The sequence below is a fragment of the Leptonotus elevatus genome, chromosome 15 (assembly GCF_054856555.1).
Source record: "Leptonotus elevatus isolate MCC_2025b chromosome 15, RoL_Lele_1.0, whole genome shotgun sequence".
Lineage (NCBI taxonomy): Eukaryota > Metazoa > Chordata > Actinopteri > Syngnathiformes > Syngnathidae > Leptonotus > Leptonotus elevatus.
The window spans coordinates 19,224,688-19,242,180 of record NC_141253.1 but is presented as its reverse complement, the minus strand read 5'-3'; the positions used below and the strand labels follow the sequence as shown (position 1 = coordinate 19,242,180).

Below are 17,493 nucleotides of genomic sequence, written 5' to 3'. Positions count from 1 at the left end.
GAACGTTACCGTTGATAGGTGTGAGTGTGTAGGCCAGGGTGTCTTAGTTCTCCAAAGCGCTTCGGAGAACTGAGACACCCTATACACGGAAACAGCATAGGTGTCTGTCTTACTCAATGCTGACTGAAAAAGAAGTGGGTATACTCAGTATACCCACGTATACCCTGGACTACACCACTGGGTGTTATCCAGGGCTTAAAGTTAAAAAAAAATCCTGAGCCTGAACTTTTTCCAGGGAGCGGTGGTGCAGTGTCCAACGTGCCGATTCGTTGTTCGACCGGCATCAAGCCATTACTATTTGATTTGTCGCCATGGATGGACTGGGCATTTGGGAAACTCATGAAATTCCCGATGGCCAGTCCTCCCCAAGCGTCAGGTCATCTTTCATTATCCATTTATATTATGCATAGTACATTATAGCACTGCAAGTTGCAGTCCCTTCTAGTGCTGCAGCTATCGAATATTTAGGTATTCAAATATCCTACGGAAAATTCTATTGAATAATCAGGTATTTGGATTAAAAAGAAATATTTTCGTATGGTGAAAGAACAATTATGAATAATAAAGAGAATCAAAATATATTCCCACTTACTAATGATCGACCAACTTTCATTTCTAGATAATCAACTTTTTGGTTTTACTTAAATTTAAATTGTGCTTAACAGCACATTATTTTCCCCTCTAGAAAGTTTGGGAGATTTTAGAGAAATCTCTCCCCATGGATTGACCTTCCATTAAATATTAGGACACTTTCCTCTCTACCCACTCTTGAAACACATCTTTGTTCTTTGTTTGACTCAGCATGAGACTCATCATTGTTTAAATTTTTTATGGTGCCTGCTGTATTTTCTTATTAATTTATTTATTTTATTTGCTTGTTTACTTACCTACTTGTGTTATTTTATTGACTTATTCATTTACCCGCTTAAGATAATTATTGATTTATTTGGTGTTATTTTTGTTTTACCTCTCTTTCTTCCATAACTGATTTTTACTTCATGTACAGCACTTTGTATGAAATGAAGTTCCGAGTTGAGTAATTTTTGGTCTGTTGGGCTACAGGTGGCGGAGTGGAACTGTCACTTGCTTACGGTGCAGATAGGCGTGGGTTCGCTTCCCTGCCTGGGTGACCATGTTTGTTTGTTTGTTTGTTTGTGTGAGTGAGTGCAAAAAAAGGTCTGTGAGACAAAGTGACGTTAGAACCACAGTTGTGATTTTGCTGACAGTCAACTGCACAATTGAGTGAGCTTGGTTTATTAAACTGATCTCTTGGAACGGCAACTGTCAGCATCAAAGTGTGCAAATCACGTCGGTTTGACTGCCTTTGAAAAGTAGTCCGATCATGAAACTAGCTGCAGCCATTAGCACTCTAAAGACGCCCTAAACACTGGCAACAGGCATCATGCAATACAATGCCAGCGTAATTAAGTCTTCTTTTAGTGCCCTTAATTGGCGATCGAACGTGATTTCTGTACTAAGTTGTTTTGTTGACTTTGGTTGCAATTGTTTACGCCGGCAATAATATGGAGGTAAATATGGTGCAAAACTAACTTTTTTGTACCTGTAGAAAAAAGTCAAAATTTGTATCTGTAAAAGTCGTGATTTGTATCTGTAAAAAAAAAAGTGTACCTGTAAAAGTCATGATTTGTACCTGTACAAAAAAAAAATTGTACCTGTACAAAAAAGTGTAAATTTGTATCTGTAAAAGTTGTGATTTGTACCTGTAGAAATGACAACTTGTAGTCAAAGAAGTCGCCACTAGGAGTCACAAGTGTTTTTTCTGCTGCTGTCCAGTCACGTGAGTTTTGCACCAAATATCTCGCTACAAATGGTGCAAAACTGATTTGTACTCGTAGAGCACCGTGATTTGTACTCGTAGAAGAAGAGGGCGGGCTAAAGCTCAACCTCATTGGTTGAGCGAACGACAGTGGGTTGAACTCAAATGACGCCACGTTTTTATCATTAATATGCACAATTCCGAAATTCCAAACAAACAGAGTAGCCACACCAGTTTACGTGTCATTTTGGAAGAAGAGGACGTCCCAGGCGTGAAAATTTCAACTTGGTTCAATAACAAACACCGTGTGGAACAGCTTAAACGTTGGTTAATATGCAGAGCACTCAAAGTGGGCAGAAAGAAAGAAGTTTTAGTATGAAGGTAAGATTTATTGTACGATCATAGCTTGTAATCCGGTGCTAGCTAGCTCATCCCATGTTGTTAATTGTCACGAAAACACATTGAAGTCACGATTTTTATTTCAAGATTTGAAGCCTACCAGTGTAAACATACGATCAATAGCTTGTTTGGAATTTCGGAATTGTGCATATTAATGATAAAAATGTGGCGTCATTTGAGTTCAACCCACTGTCGTTCGCTCAACCTATGAGGTTGAGCTTTAGCTTGCCCAAATCCTCCAGAGTCCGCCCTCTTCTTCTACGAGTACAAATCACGGTGCTCTACGAGTACGAATCAGTTTTGCCCCATTTGTAGCGAGATATTTGGTGCAAAACTCACGTGACTGGACAGCAGCAGAAAAAACACTTGTGACTCCTAGTGGCGACTTGGGTTGTCATTTCTACAGGTACAAATCACAACTTTTACAGATACAAATTTACACTTTTTTGTACAGGTACAAATCATGACTTTTCCAGGTACGTTTTTTTTTACAGATACAAAAAAAAATTACACATACAATTTTTTTTTTTTTTTACAGGTACCATTTTTTTTACAGATACAAAAAAATGTTTTACAGGTACAATTTTTTTTTACAGGTACAAATCACGACTTTTACAGATACAAATTTAGACTTTTTTCTACAGGTACAATTTTTTTTTTTACAAGTTAGTTTTGCACCATATTTACCTCCATACAATAAGAGCAGCAGACACACGTTCCGCAGGACGAGTCAAGTCATCCGTTGCTTCGCGACTGGCAGAACCCGGGAAAAACTTCAAAATAAATGCGTTCATTGGCACTGCGTTCCACATATTACTTGGTCTAGGGAGGTTTATGTTGAAGTTGGCCTTCTCTCCGCATTGGTGATGTTTTGCCAGACGTGTCAAATATTCCCCACATGTATTTGTTTACTTCTCTGGATTTGTCATTGCGCTAGTGGCTCTTACGCCGGAAATCCAGCACCGTGCCGGAGACTTTAAGCCCTGGTTATCCTTTCCTGATCGCTATTCTGACCGTGGTCGGGGGACACGGGAGATGTTTCCCTCCAGCGTCAAAATCACCTCCGAGGACGACTCCCTTTGCATGGTCGAACAAAAGGAGCCACCGGGAGACGGAGGGTCGCACTGCAATCTTGATTTATTATTAGTTTGACACACTTTTATATTCGCTGTCGCACACTCTAGTTTTTCCCACGGACTCGTAGAACACCCCCCCATCCCCAAACACTTCCACCTTCCCAGCGCTTCTGCGGAGCGTGAGAGCGTGCAAGCGCCTGACGTCACGCTCAAGGAGAAACCTTACATTTCCGTCCCGAAACCGTCATCATTATTTGACTCAACAGGAAAATAGGGGCAACAGCCATTGTGCCACAGTAGTGCCTCCTGCCCTTTAAAAAAATTTTTAAGCATGTGTGGGTGAAAAAATATAAGTTTTAACACTCCAAATTGCGACATGCACCTTTAAATTACGTGAACTTCCTGCCACGCATAATCAGCCAGCATTCAGCCTGTCACGAATGTACGTATGTATGTAGGCTGTGTGCCTCACACTGAACTGAAATAATGAGGAGAGCCATTATCATTGGCCAGTAAAGGAGTAGTCAAATACAACAAAAATCAAACCATATGCAGAGTAGACTGAGCTTTGCACTATATTAGAGCTGGGTACGAAAAGATAGCCCTTAGACTACAAAGATAAAGGGAAAAATGCTACCATAGCTGAGGAAATGAAATAAGTTGATTTTATCTATTAGGGAAACATTTGTAAAGACAACTTACATGAGCTCTACAGGACTCAATGTGGACCTGAATCAGGGGCAATGGAACCATCTGGCCACAGGTCATGCATCCATTTTTGGGCATTTTGTTAAACTCAGCAGCATCATACGGCAGTGGGGTAGTATCTATTACTTCTGGAAGAGGGACAATGTACAGCACATTTTTCCCATTGTTTGAAGCAGATTTGAGAGATTTGGCAGTTTATCCTTGTGAACCTTGAGCCACAGGATTTAATCTTCTTTGTCCACCGCCTCCTTAAAAAGTAAGAAAAACAAACAAAGAAACACAAAACAAATTTGAAGGGCTTTCATCAACAAACAAAATATAGCACCATAACCTTTTCAGATATTCACAAATAAAACAATTATTTCTGATATGCCGCAAACTATCTATCAGTAGTTTGCAATTCCACTGATCACAAACAGTAGTAGCGATTACTTGACTACTTGGATCATGTTCATCGCAGAATAATAACGCATCACCAACTTGCTGCAGTTAAATAACCATCATTACCTTACAGCTTCAATTCGTTAGTGTATGCACATATTTATAATAAAGACAATTACTATGATGGTTAAATTTGCAGCTTGTAACAGCATTCCAGACATTAATAAATAAAATGTTACACTCACAATTAACTCAACTACGCAAAGTTGCAATAATACTAGGAAACCAGTTTGTGGCATTAGTAGGCATAATTTAGAAGTATTAAATTGATCAACAAAATTAAAAAAATGAGGTATGTCCCTGAAAGGAGGGGATCCTTAAAGATTATGATAAAAATAATTGTTAGCACTGTTGCTTAGTTTTTTATAATGAATTGGGTTGTGCTTTATTGTTATGTGTTTCCGCTGAGGCCTTGTGTCATGTTTTGTAACTTTCAGTGTTTTCATTGACAATTGTGATGCTACGTCAAAATGGCGGTCACATACTGCATATGGTTTGGAGTCAGATTTATCCCACTGGGAGTGACCCAGTTCTGGCCTAAAAGCGTTAGAGGAAAATGTAAACAGCAAAGATGGCCGATTACAGTAATTTATTTGTTCTGGTTAACACAGTCATTCCAAATCACATTGTGTCACGTGAACATATTATATCATGTATTTACTGTGCATTTTTCTTGAACGCTTTGAGGTCGGAACTGACACAATCTAAGTGGGATAAATCCGATTTTCCACTTTCCTCGAGTGCAGAAATTGTCGGTGAAATGAAGCTCTCCACTCGTTGAAAAGTATTGGACTTTGGATCGTCGTAATTTGTGAGGATTATTTGTTTTGAGAATGTAATAAAATGTTGTTTTATAACTATAACAATATGCCTGCTTTGTATGCTTGTCACGAAAGGTGTTGCATTGTGGAAATATAAGAGATGCCAGAACTTCGGAATTGTCAATTTGAGTTCGTAAACTGAGAAAGTTGTGAGCATGTGTGCTGTTCTTGTTTTGATGTAAACTACGGGCATACAGTAGCTTTGTTTTGGCTATTAAAAAACATTAGTTTACTGACTAATGTAAACACATTACACGTGGCAGTGTGTTAGCGCACCAAACAGGACATCGTGTAGCATTACATCAAACACACATGACAACCTGTGTGTGCTCAGGCTATCTTACTGACACGACTGTACCAATGGATTCAGGCATCATCCGCAACATGCTTTTCTTTTTATATATCCTATTTGTTAATGCAATTGTCCATGTAGTCATGATTAACCAACTTATCTTAATTTGCAACAACTGGCAGCGTTGAACCTGAACAAGTTAAATTAACAAAAGCCCATTAACTCATGTGTACTGCTGCCCGATGCACACTTTAGTTAGTGTGGTTAATTTTGGCATCTGAGAATGGCAGTTCATTTTCATTATACACTGCCAGGTTTCACTAGACATCAATGAGAAAAGCTGGCTAACCATATTGTAAACAAGGCTTCAGATGAAGGGGACCAAATGCCTTATTTGGCAACCACAGCCTTTAAGTGTCACACTGTCGGATAATGTAGAGCTTGGTATAAAAAACAAAATTTAATCAAATAAAAGTTGAAGTATGTATCCATTGGAGAACCATACCTGTAGCTTTTTTAAGAAACCAGCCACCCTGTAAATCTCGCATCCTGGGATATTCTTCTAGGAGCAGTCTGCTTATCTGAAAGTAGTAAGCAAGTGCTGCTGACATTGTGTATTATTATATGTATACATTTTCATACAACTTTGTTAGCTGCAAATCAAAACTAATTAAATGTTTTGCGATATGGTGGAAAATTCACATGACGGTATCGGGAGGGTAACCAAACAGACCGACCGACATCTTGTGATTATAATTCATTGTCCGTTGACAGAGGGAGTCAATGCGCACGAGGATCAGTATTAATTAATTTATTTGCAATAATTGCGGAGCAGTTTTGCGTATCATGACTTCATTTGAGGAGCAAATTTCTTTTTTTTCTTTCTTTCTTTCTTTCTTTCTTTAAGGAGCGAATTTATAATTTTGTGGAGCAATTTCTTTTTTGTTTTTTTACCCGGTTAATTCCAGGGACGCTTAGCCTGGCGGAGGGTCAAGAAAACCCTGGCGGCTTGCCGCTCTATTAAAACGCTGGGGAAAACACTGGTTTCCATTTAGTCTTTTCACGATACCAACATTTTTACTTTGATACTAAACCTGCATAAAATACCTCGATGCCGGTACTGAAACGCTAAATTAAAACTGACAAAAGAACTTCAAATTATTTTTATTTATTATTAATTTGAAATATTGGGATGTATACATGTTAATTTATGTACATACTGTATATATTTATGTTTATACTGTATGTGCTTTCAAATTGCATGCTATATTCTTGAAGTACTGTATTTGACTGCATTTGATGTCATCCGTTTTAAATATTGGCAATACAGTGGCACTCCAATGACTCAATGTAACATTGCTTGATTGTTTCGTGCATGTCTCTGCTCTTCTCCATTTCGCTCCCAATTAGTCGAATGCGTCATCAAATACTACAAACTGGGAACAAAATAATTCACACTCCACTTATTTTTAAGGGAAGTGTCAAAAATGCGTCACAACCTGTGTCTGTTGTCAGTCGTCTGAGCTTTTACTATGCATAACTGTGATTTCCTACTGTGTGCCTGTTCATTGAACGCACCCTGAGTCCACTGCAGGAATGATTGCTGCTTTTTCTTCTGCTTCTTTACGAAAAACATTTTCTCTTGTTACAAAACGTTTTTAAAAATGAAAATTGAAAACCACACCTGTGTTCTTCATGTGTTGATTGAAAACATGCGTAGGCAATGCCAATGCTGTCGCGTAGCTTAACGTGGACGTCCAGTTAGCAGACAGAACTGCAGTTCTATCAACTTACACACAGAAACATTAAGAGGATTTTCCAAACTTCTTTTGCGCTTCTGACCTCAAGAAGCAAACACTGGGAAACATTTATGAAGCACAAAAAGTTTTTAATTAGTGAACGTTAAATTGTCAAGGATCTATTATCTGTCAGTGACTCAAAGACAAATAAATATTCTAAATATATTATATTTAATGCATTTTTTTATTCAATGTTACAAAGTTTTTTTTTAAAGCTACATACCACATGAGTACTCTCATTCTAAAATCGTAATATCGTTAACCAATGTAATAATGGCTTCCATTTTTCAAAAACAAGCTATCACATTGTAATGGTCACTTACCTCTGCATCTCTTGCTGCACTGTGCCTGGTCTGGCTTTGACACTGCTGGTAGGCCTCATAGCTGCTGGTTGAACAGTGCGCTGGGATGTAGGTTGAGCAACAGGTGTAGAACTTGTGGATATGTGAAGGCTACATACAGTAATTAGAGACAGCTGGAACATGAGATTTTTGAGTGACTAAATGGATGTGTTGTCACATGTGAAGAACAACTCATAAATGAAAAGACACATTAATTAAACAATAGTTTAATGGATCAAATACAAGACATTCCCAAAAAAGAGGGGGAAACAACCAACTACAGCACTACAAATCCCACAAAAGGGCTCATCTCGATTGTCTTAATTGAAACATACAACTACGAGCTCCAAGTTGTCCCTCAAATCTTTGGAAGCAACTCAAAAGATGTTCTTACGCAGCCATTTTAAGGAGGGAGTAAATTGTTTTAAGGACACATCTTGGAACAAGGATGGACCAATGAAAAGATTTCATGGGTCAGCTTAAGTAACGGGTCCGCTGATAGATCCTCTAAGGAAGTCACATAGCTTCTCGATGTTGAGGTTTGAAAACAGGCGTGTACCAGCTGGACTGTAAATGATCATAAATTAATATTGCATTGTTTATCGTATTGGATAGTATATCATATTTCAGTTTTAATATACAGTACATATTTTGTTGAAGTATGTCTGTTCTTTTTTGTGAAGTGTTTGATACTAACATGACTTAATTATAGGGGTGTTAAAAAAACGATTCAGCAATATATCACGAAATTACAGCGTACAGCACAATTCTTGAATTGATTCGATATGCGGCCGAATTTATTTTTAAACCTAATTTTTTTAATGGAAATATTCAACAAAACGTCTTACTTTAGGGTTAGGGTTCAAACGTTAAGCATGGAAGAATGTTATATTAATGGAACATTAAGCCTTAATATTATATTTCAATTCTGTTCAAACATGAAACAGATTTCAACAGATTGTTTGTTAAATACAGTGGCTCACAGTTATAAGCCTGAAGTTTAGTATTAGTAAATAAATACATTTTCATACAAATCTTCCAGTGTACACGTACACGTTTACTGATGAGTATTTTCTAAATTTTAGTTAAAAAAAAACCACACGCAATAATCAACTTAAAGATTCGTATCAGGATTAATTGGTATTGAATAGAATTGTGACCTATGAATCGTGATACAGATCGAATTGCCACGTACTAGGCAATTCACACCCTGACTTAATTACACTGGCTCATGATTAACACATCTAAGAAAGTGATACCACCTACGCTTGAGGTATTTGTCAAATGACACAATCAAGGGATGACGACTAATTTTCCTGAATTATTTAAAAAAAGGCCAGTTTAAAAAAAAAACTGGTTGGTTGGGTTATTCGAAATGCACGTCCTGTTGAGTGTAACAGTAGTTAAACTATGGCATCATAACTGATAAATTAATATTAAAAATGGAAACTCCCATTAGTTGTTATGTAACTATTGTATATATAATATCTGCCTAAACAATGCAGGACTACAGATTGCCCTTTCCAATGGCATTGATTTTCCCTAATGTTTTAGAAAGATTTGTTTTTCTTTTTTTTAAAGTTGGATTCTATTGATATCGTTAAACTTCTGTTCCGCACTTAAGCACAGTTACCAGTAATTTCATGAGAATGAGAGGACATGTGACTTTATACTTACATACCTTTGATTAAGGTCTTTTAAACAGTTATAAATCATGTATTTTTTCTTTTATTATTATTATATATATATTTTTAAACGTCCTTACGCTAAAAGTTTGCTGTCTAATGTTTTAACATTGTCAATGTACGTTCTTTTAGTACATTTTGTAACCTGCTTTTGTTTCCTTGCTCTGTTAACTACTGTGTTTGTCGATGCTTATTTCTTTGTGTAAAGCACATTGAGTTTCCTTGTGTATGAAATGTGCTATACATATAAACTTGCTACCGGTAACTCCCCTAAATTAAACTACATCAGGCTCACAACTTTGCGTTTAGACTACTGCATAACTATTACTTTGACAAGAACCGCACCAGGCCCATGGTGTGCGTGCTGAATAATGTATGTATAACAGACCTGAAAATAACTCAGATGCTGAGTTAAAGCTACGAGAAGCTCAAGGAAGCGCTGGTGAACTATATGTCGACCACCCACTTAAAAAAAACACACCATTAATGTCAAGACAGTAGCGATATTCCGCTCACCTGCGGCTGCAGCGAAGAGCTGTTGCTCTGATCGGTCATTTTTCTAGAAGGCAAAACAAGATAAAGTACACTATGGAGGTCAAATATGTACATACATAACACCGACTCGAAGTCAGCTTTGTGAATTAGTTTGTTAGCCAGCTAACTAATACAAGAAATTTAAATTTTAACCAACACAGGGGAGCAGCGCACTGCACCATTTTTGGCATATTATGAAGTAGTTTAGATGTTCATTGTTGTCATATAGCCACAGTATTCCAAAGCATGAGATGCAATTAAGTCCGTTGCGCCAGAAATGACGATAATGGCTAGACTGCTTTAGCATGGAATCAAATGCCAGCTAGCTAGAAAGTGTTGGAGGATGCTTTTTCCTTGTGTTCGTTTAATTTCGGGTAATGAGAATGTTGGTTATCCGAATATAGGCTGGAGACGATGAACAGTTCCTTCAAAGCTTTTATTTGCAGAATATTCCGGGCACAAGTGAGTTACAGACAATGGCTGTAGCAGATCACAAGTGTGAAGTTACAGAGGACTTACAACATTCTTATACTATCAGAAGGGCGGTACCACAAAGTTTCCAGTAAACAGTTCAGCAAGGTTAACTGATAAGCCGGACGTGCAGAGATACGCGATATCACTCAAGGACACATCTGACCACAGAACAGAGCTCAACTGAGGAAATGAGGAAGTTATACAGTCATGACTAAATCTGGGCAGAAGACACTTCAATCCCCCTTTCGGACTCGAAAGAGTCCGACACATGAAATGAACAAAATTAAAGAAAGGTACCAGCGGCGTCATCGTCGCAGACGGCTGGCGCAACATTAAGCAAGGGTTGTGTGGAAAGATTGGACATCATCATCTTATCAGTAGAACAAGAAGCAAAAGCTCGCACCAATGAAGCTCGCAGAAGAGGAATAACGCATCCGAGGCAACACAAGATAAAAAGTAACACCATAGCAACAGGGATCAAAAATTTCAACCAGACGGACCACAAAGGGCCTGTGGAAAGAAGGTTGTTTGGCAGTATGTGGCATTAAAGAGCATACATAACAATTTGATTTATTAAAAGATTTTGCAGTGGAGTAAGCATATGTGTACCACATGTTGATAGTTAAGGGATGTCCCCTGTCCATGGGGTTCCAGATGTCCGCCGGGGCAGGATCATGAAGGAATCGACGAAAATGTCGTGTTGGTGAGCTGGACGACCAGGAGAGACACACCAAAACCAGGAGAGAGGCTGTTGCAAGTCTGAGCGGGAATGCCATGGTGAGACGGGAAGAGGGTCTTGCGCCCGTTTTACAGTGATGAGTTGAACTAAAACGCAGTCGGCTTCTTCAGGACCTTAGGGTTAGACTACCTGGTCCCAGGCTGATTCACCGGGGTTATTCTGCCCGTATACCGTGAAATCAACCTTTGTTGAATGATGTCATCAACAGGTGGCAGCTGAAACTGGACCAGTAGACGTGGTTTTCCGGTCGTCGTCAGGTGGGGGGGTCGCTGAGCCTGAAACCATCCATTCTCGCAACACTTCTTCATCCATTTTTTTTAAAACTGTTCTTTCTCACTCTCTCGTTCCTTTTCAGGCAATCCTCCCACGCACACATCACATGCATTCTTCACTTGTTCACTTAGCAACACTTGTTCAGAATGGTTTGGTATTTGCCGCAAATCGAACCATTCACTTTCCCTATCAAACTCTCCCTCCATTTTGTTTTAAATCGACTCCCCTCTCTCTCTCTCTCTCCTTTTTATTTTTATTTTATTTTTTAAATGTTCAAACCTCTTTGTTATCTCAAAAGTACTCGATACTACTCAAATAAAAGTACTCGATACTACTCAAACAAAAGTACTCAAACCTTAATTTAGCAAAAGCACTCGATCCTCTTATACAGAAGTACCCGATATCCTACCAGGGTACTCGAATCTTTATTCCAAAGGTGTTTGATGCTTTTCGCAAAAGCACCCGATTCCTTTTTCTTCAAAAGTACTCGATCCTTGTCTTCAAAAATATTCTTAAAATAATCTTATTTTATTTGAGGAATTCTAGTTTCTAGGATTCTTGACAGAACGAAACAACCTCTCCTAAAATAAAATTACAATTGCGCATTTCACTGTTTATCCATTCACAATTTCTCTTTTTAGAATACCAATTCAAGGCGTAATTCCTACCTCGATTTCAGCCAACAGACAGAAGATCAATTTGGAGGATAAATGTCCTCTTACCTTGTCAATTTGTTGGGCGCCCGGTGTTTTGTCTGTCGACCAACACCTCAGTACGAAATCACGTTGGGGTCACCAATTGTTGGAGGATGCTTTTTCCTCCTCGTTTAATTTCGGGTAGTGAGAATGTTGGTTATCCGAATACAGGCTGGAGACGATGAACAGTTCCTTCAAAGCTTTTATTTGCAGAATATTCCGGGCACAAATGAGTTACAGACAATGGCTGTAGCAGATCACAAGTGCAAAGTTACAGAGGACTTACAACATTCTTATACGATCAGAAGGGCGGTACCACAAAGTTTCCAGTAAACAGTTCAGCAAGGTTAACTGATAAGCCGGACGTGCAGAGATACGCGATATCACTCAAGGACACATCTGGCCACAGAACAGAGCTCAACTGAGGAAATGAGGAAGTTATACAGTCATGACTAAATCTGGGCAGAAGACACACTTCAAAAGCTAAATATGTGATGTTAATCATAAAAACAGGTTGGATGAACAGCGTTTAAACAACAATATCTGAAAGAATGATGAAGTAACATAATACTTACTTTGTAATACCAAAAACCAAAAGAGACTGAAGTCTTCTTAATACGTATGTGGTTGGCGATGATGTGTCCTGCTTGTACCCTCCCGCGAGTTCCGCCACCGTCGTTCGCTAAACCAATGAGGTTGCGCTTCAGCCCGCTCAAATCCTTCTCACTTGATTGGTCAAAACAACCCTGCATTGCACCAGAGCCCGCCCCCTTCTTTACGAGTACAAATCACGGTCTCTACAAATACGAATCCGTTTTGCACCATCTGTAGCGAGAGATTTGGTGCAAAACTCATGTGACTGGACAGCAGCAGAAAAAACACTTGTGACTCCTTGTGGCGACTTCTTTGACTACAAGTTGTCATTTCTACAGGTACAAATCACAACTTTTACAGATACAAATTTACACTTTTTTTGTACAGGTAAAAAACAATTTTTGTACAGGTACAAATCATGACTTTTACAGGTACAAATTAGTTTTTACAGGTACAATTATTATATATTTTTTTACAGGTACACTTTTTTTTTTTTTTTACAGGTACAAATCACGACTTTTACAGATACAAATTTATACTTTTTTCTACAGGTACTATTTTTTTTTTACAAGTTACTTTTGCACTTTATTTACCTCCATACACACCCTTTATCCATATTTCATCCCCCCTAAGCTCCCTGCCCCACGCACAGCGGCTCGATGGCATTGGTTCGAAGTTCAAACCCCATGTGAGTGGACAGTGCAGGCCAGGCACATTATGATGTGCCCCTTCTTTTACTTTGAGCACCTGCCCCTCCGAAGGTCACTGCACGCCCCTGCTTTTGTGTAGCAAAGCATGATTTCTTCACTGTTATCCCATGAAAAGATATATATTGACCAAAATGTTTGGTGTGCACTATTTTATTCTCACTTACTCATGAAGTACTTAACTTGTTGACTTATGAGTCTAGTTCAGGTAAGCTTTTGCCATCTTTAAAAAAAATATATATATATATATATTTTTCGTGATCCATGTGGTAGGGCAGCAAGGTGCCCTAGTGTACATCTGCCTGACACCTCTGGGTTTCTGGGTTCAAATCTCTGCACCGCCCTCCCAGTGTGGAGTTTTATCTGGGTAATCCGACTTTCTCCCACATCAGAAAAAACATGCATGTTACATTCACTGACAAATCTAAGTTATTCAAAGGTTTCAATGTGACTTTATAATTGACAGGTGACCTTATCCAAAGTCACCTGGGGCAGGCTAATGAGGACAAGCGATATGGAAAATGAATGGAAGGATGGCAAGCACGCAAGTGGAATAATCAATATGTGTGCAGAGCAGTTGCAATTACTCTCCAATACTATCTTGTAAATGGATGTCTGATAAGATGCCACTTCACTTTTTGCGAATTTGCTGCTCCTCCCTCTGAGAAGACACCACTAATATTTTCCACTGGGTTATTTTCAAAATCATGCAGGCATAGTTGCAGGAATTTGTGTTAGCATTGTGTCCACCCACTGTATCTCCACGAGAGCAAAAAAGAACAGATATGCTGACAGCGGAGAGCCAATCATAACTGTGTGCTCCCCATACATCATAATGCATGCACAGCAACTGAAGTCAAATCTTTGTATACAGGTACATATGAATTACACACAATACGGACTATAGCTGGATCTCACTGTGAACATGCTGTGAACCAGTGTGAAAACCACCCAGTGGCTTTTTACGCCAAGTATCACCTAATGTAGGAGTCCTAAGAGGGTTTTGGTCTTAAAAAAGTTGATTTATGATTATTATGCAACGTTTAAGCATTAACCCAACACTTGGACATCAAAAAAGAAAAAAAGTATACTTAAAGGTGCATTGCGTTTTGCACGAGTTTGAATGAGTTTTAGGACGGGGGTTGCAGTTACGCTTTAGGCCAGAGGTGGCAGTCACGAGTAAAAACGTGACAAGTTCCACAGGGCATCTTTAAATATGATTCAATTAAAAATGTATTTCATGTAAAAGTCGAATAAAATTATTCTTAACCCTCCTGTTTGGTTGGTTTTTCAGGAACAGCAATAATTTTCTCTGGTCAATTTGACCCAGGCTCTAGTCAATGATAAAAAGTGCATCCCAGTAAACATTATTAACCGCTTTCATTGCACATATTTCAAATGAACCGTTTTTAACAAGTTTCATCATGAACTACTAATATTTGTAGTTCTTTAACTTTGAAAGTGGTAAGTTTGACCCGACTATGTTTAACGTTTCAAAAGCGCGTGATAATGAATTATAGCTCATAAACAGTTTTCATTGCAAATATGTCAAAATTAACCATTTTAATTGTCTATTGATAAAATGTCATTGTGAAAAACTACTCAATGTCAATTTGACCCAGGCTATGTTTGATGTTCCAAAAGCATTCAGATAAACATTTAACATTTAATTGAAAATATGTCAAAGTGAAACATTCTAAATTGAGAAGTTACGTAGCAAATAATTACTTATTTGTTTTCAATGTTAAAATGGGTGAATTTGACTCGGGCTATGTTCAATGTTGCAAAAGCATTCCGATAATCATTTAACATTTATTTGAAAATGTGAACAATTTTAATTGTCCGCCGATGAAATGTTTCATTGCAAAAAAAAAACAACCCCAAAAAAACAAATAAAATAATTATTGTACTATGGGTCAACATTGTTATAGCCTATTATTAACCATTTCCATTGACCATATGTTGAAATGAACCATTTCTTATAGTCTGTTGATGTGAATGTTGGGTCAGTTTCACCGGGCATATGCTCAATGTTGCTTGCAAATATCTCAAAACGCAAAGCTAACATTTGTTCTTAAACTTGAAAGTGGGGCATGTTGACCCACGAGTCCATGACATAACAAGAGGGTTAAATGATTAATATGTCATTATTTTTCATGTACAATTAATACCGTTAAAATAACATTTTGCCACTTACTGTCGACTGAAAATGACATCACTTGTGCTCAGGGCTCAGCTAACAAATGTCACATGACCAAACCAAGAGAACAGGTGAGCCGTGATTGGTCGTGGTCTGAGACCTGAGCAACTGTCATTTTCAGTGGACAGCAAATGGCAAAACATGTTTAAAGGTATTAAGGTATTGTACATGATAAATAATGAAGTTATCAAATTAATTACAGACAAAATATTAACATTTAACTGCTGAAAAGGGCTAAATATATATATTTTTTTTTAACAAACAGTTCTTAAAGAATAAATTGAAATGTTAAATACAACTGAACTGTGGGCCTGCTTGAAAAATATACTGAACTTCAAAAGCAGAAAAATTACTATAATGCTTAAAGAGGAAGTCAACCTTAAACATTTCTTGACAATAATATGTTATGTGACCTTACTAGTCTAAAGATGACATTCTGATTAATATTACATTTGTGGAATGTGAGTTATGAAGAAAAATCCAGCCGTTTTTAGCCATCTCAGGCCATTTTGCTACTTGCTGTCGACTGAAGATGACATCAATATTGCTCAGGGCTCAGATAACGACCAATCACAGCTCACCTGCTTTTGGAAGCTGAACTGTGATTGGTTCTTACCTGAGACCTGAGCAGCTGCGATGTCATTTTCACTCGACAGTAAGTGGCAAAATGGCCGCCATCTGATATTCATAAAAACTGCTGGATTTTTCTGCTTAATTTATATTCCACTAACACAATATTAATCAGGATACCATGTGGGGCTGCATAGACCATATTATTGTCAACAATTTTTGGGGGGGGTTGACTTCCCCTTAAAAAAAAAAAAAGTTTAAACAGACTGTATGTTAAGCTACATGCTTCACTCTAATATTAACAATGTGAATTTTCCATTATAAAAAAAAACACACACACATGGAATGAGCACTTCAAACGCTTCTAAAATCCTACGTAACAAATAAATTCATGAAAAAAACAATTTTACTGCTGAAGTATATGACCTATTGTATTTTATATTCTTCATCTCAGCAATAATATTCTATTTGTGCGAGTTAAGTCGAGTTTTTAGGATAATTGTCATTGTTTGAAACATCATAGTCATTTTGACTCCGTGACATCTCCGAATTTTGGCCTGCATGAGCACTTCATAGATATTGAAAAATAATGAAGTTATACTGTTTTACTGTAATATGAAGGTGCTTTCTTGGACATATTTTCTAAATACACATAAGGATTATTCAAAAAGGCAAATGTTAACACAAAAAATTAGATTTCTCTGGAACCCATCATGCAATTTTCATGTGTTCTACTCAGGTTGAAGTGACCTACCTAACCATGCTCAGCATTTTGACAGGCTGTCATTTTGTCACGTTTCTATTAGTAGTGTAGTAGTCAAGACCGCACCAACCGAGACCACAGAGTATCGAGACCGAGACAAGATCAAGACTGGAGAATATCACAGAAAAAAAATAAATAAATACTGAACAAAATGACTAATATCTTTTTTTTCTTTTTCCCGGTTTCAAGCTCGGTTTCGGAGCTTGAAACCGATCACTTTTGAAACCGGACTCCAGAGCGGAAAGATTTCAAAAAGCGCCCCGTACGCGACCAAGACAATTTCGAGAACTACAACACTAGTATGTTTGTTTGTAATGAATGATTTAAATGTTGTATGTTTTATTTGGGTTGTTCGTCTATGTGTGCCCTCCGATTGGCTGGCAATCAGTTCAGGGTGTACCCCGCCTACTGCTCATGATAATGGCTGGATGGATGTTTTATTTGTATTTAAGTCAGTGATTCCTTTGCGTATGTAGCGGGGTGCAGGATGCAGTTTGGCGCTACACATTTAATTTTTGTGGGTTTTAATTTTGAGTTGCTGAAAAACACAAAATATAATGCTTTTAATGCACAGCGTTCACAAAACGTCCCATACACAACTCTAT

The 17,493-nt window shown here is 38.0% G+C and overlaps 1 protein-coding gene across 3 annotated transcripts in view; it reads right to left on the bottom strand.

Moving 5' to 3' along the window:
- LOC147162336 (uncharacterized) overlaps positions 1–17,493 on the bottom strand; it is a 91,820-nt gene that overhangs the window by 23,303 nt on the left and 51,024 nt on the right. For 2 of the 3 annotated variants that reach the window (XM_086096700.1, XM_086096701.1), the window contains exons 1-3: positions 7,199–7,304; positions 6,020–6,095; positions 3,955–4,208 (exon numbers count right to left, since the gene is read on the bottom strand). The exons of the other annotated variant lie outside the window; for it this stretch is intronic. The gene's annotated coding sequence lies outside the window, so the exon portion shown is untranslated. Of the gene's footprint in view, positions 1–3,954; positions 4,209–6,019; positions 6,096–7,198; positions 7,305–17,493 lie in introns of those variants that run through there. 3 annotated transcript variants of the gene reach the window in all.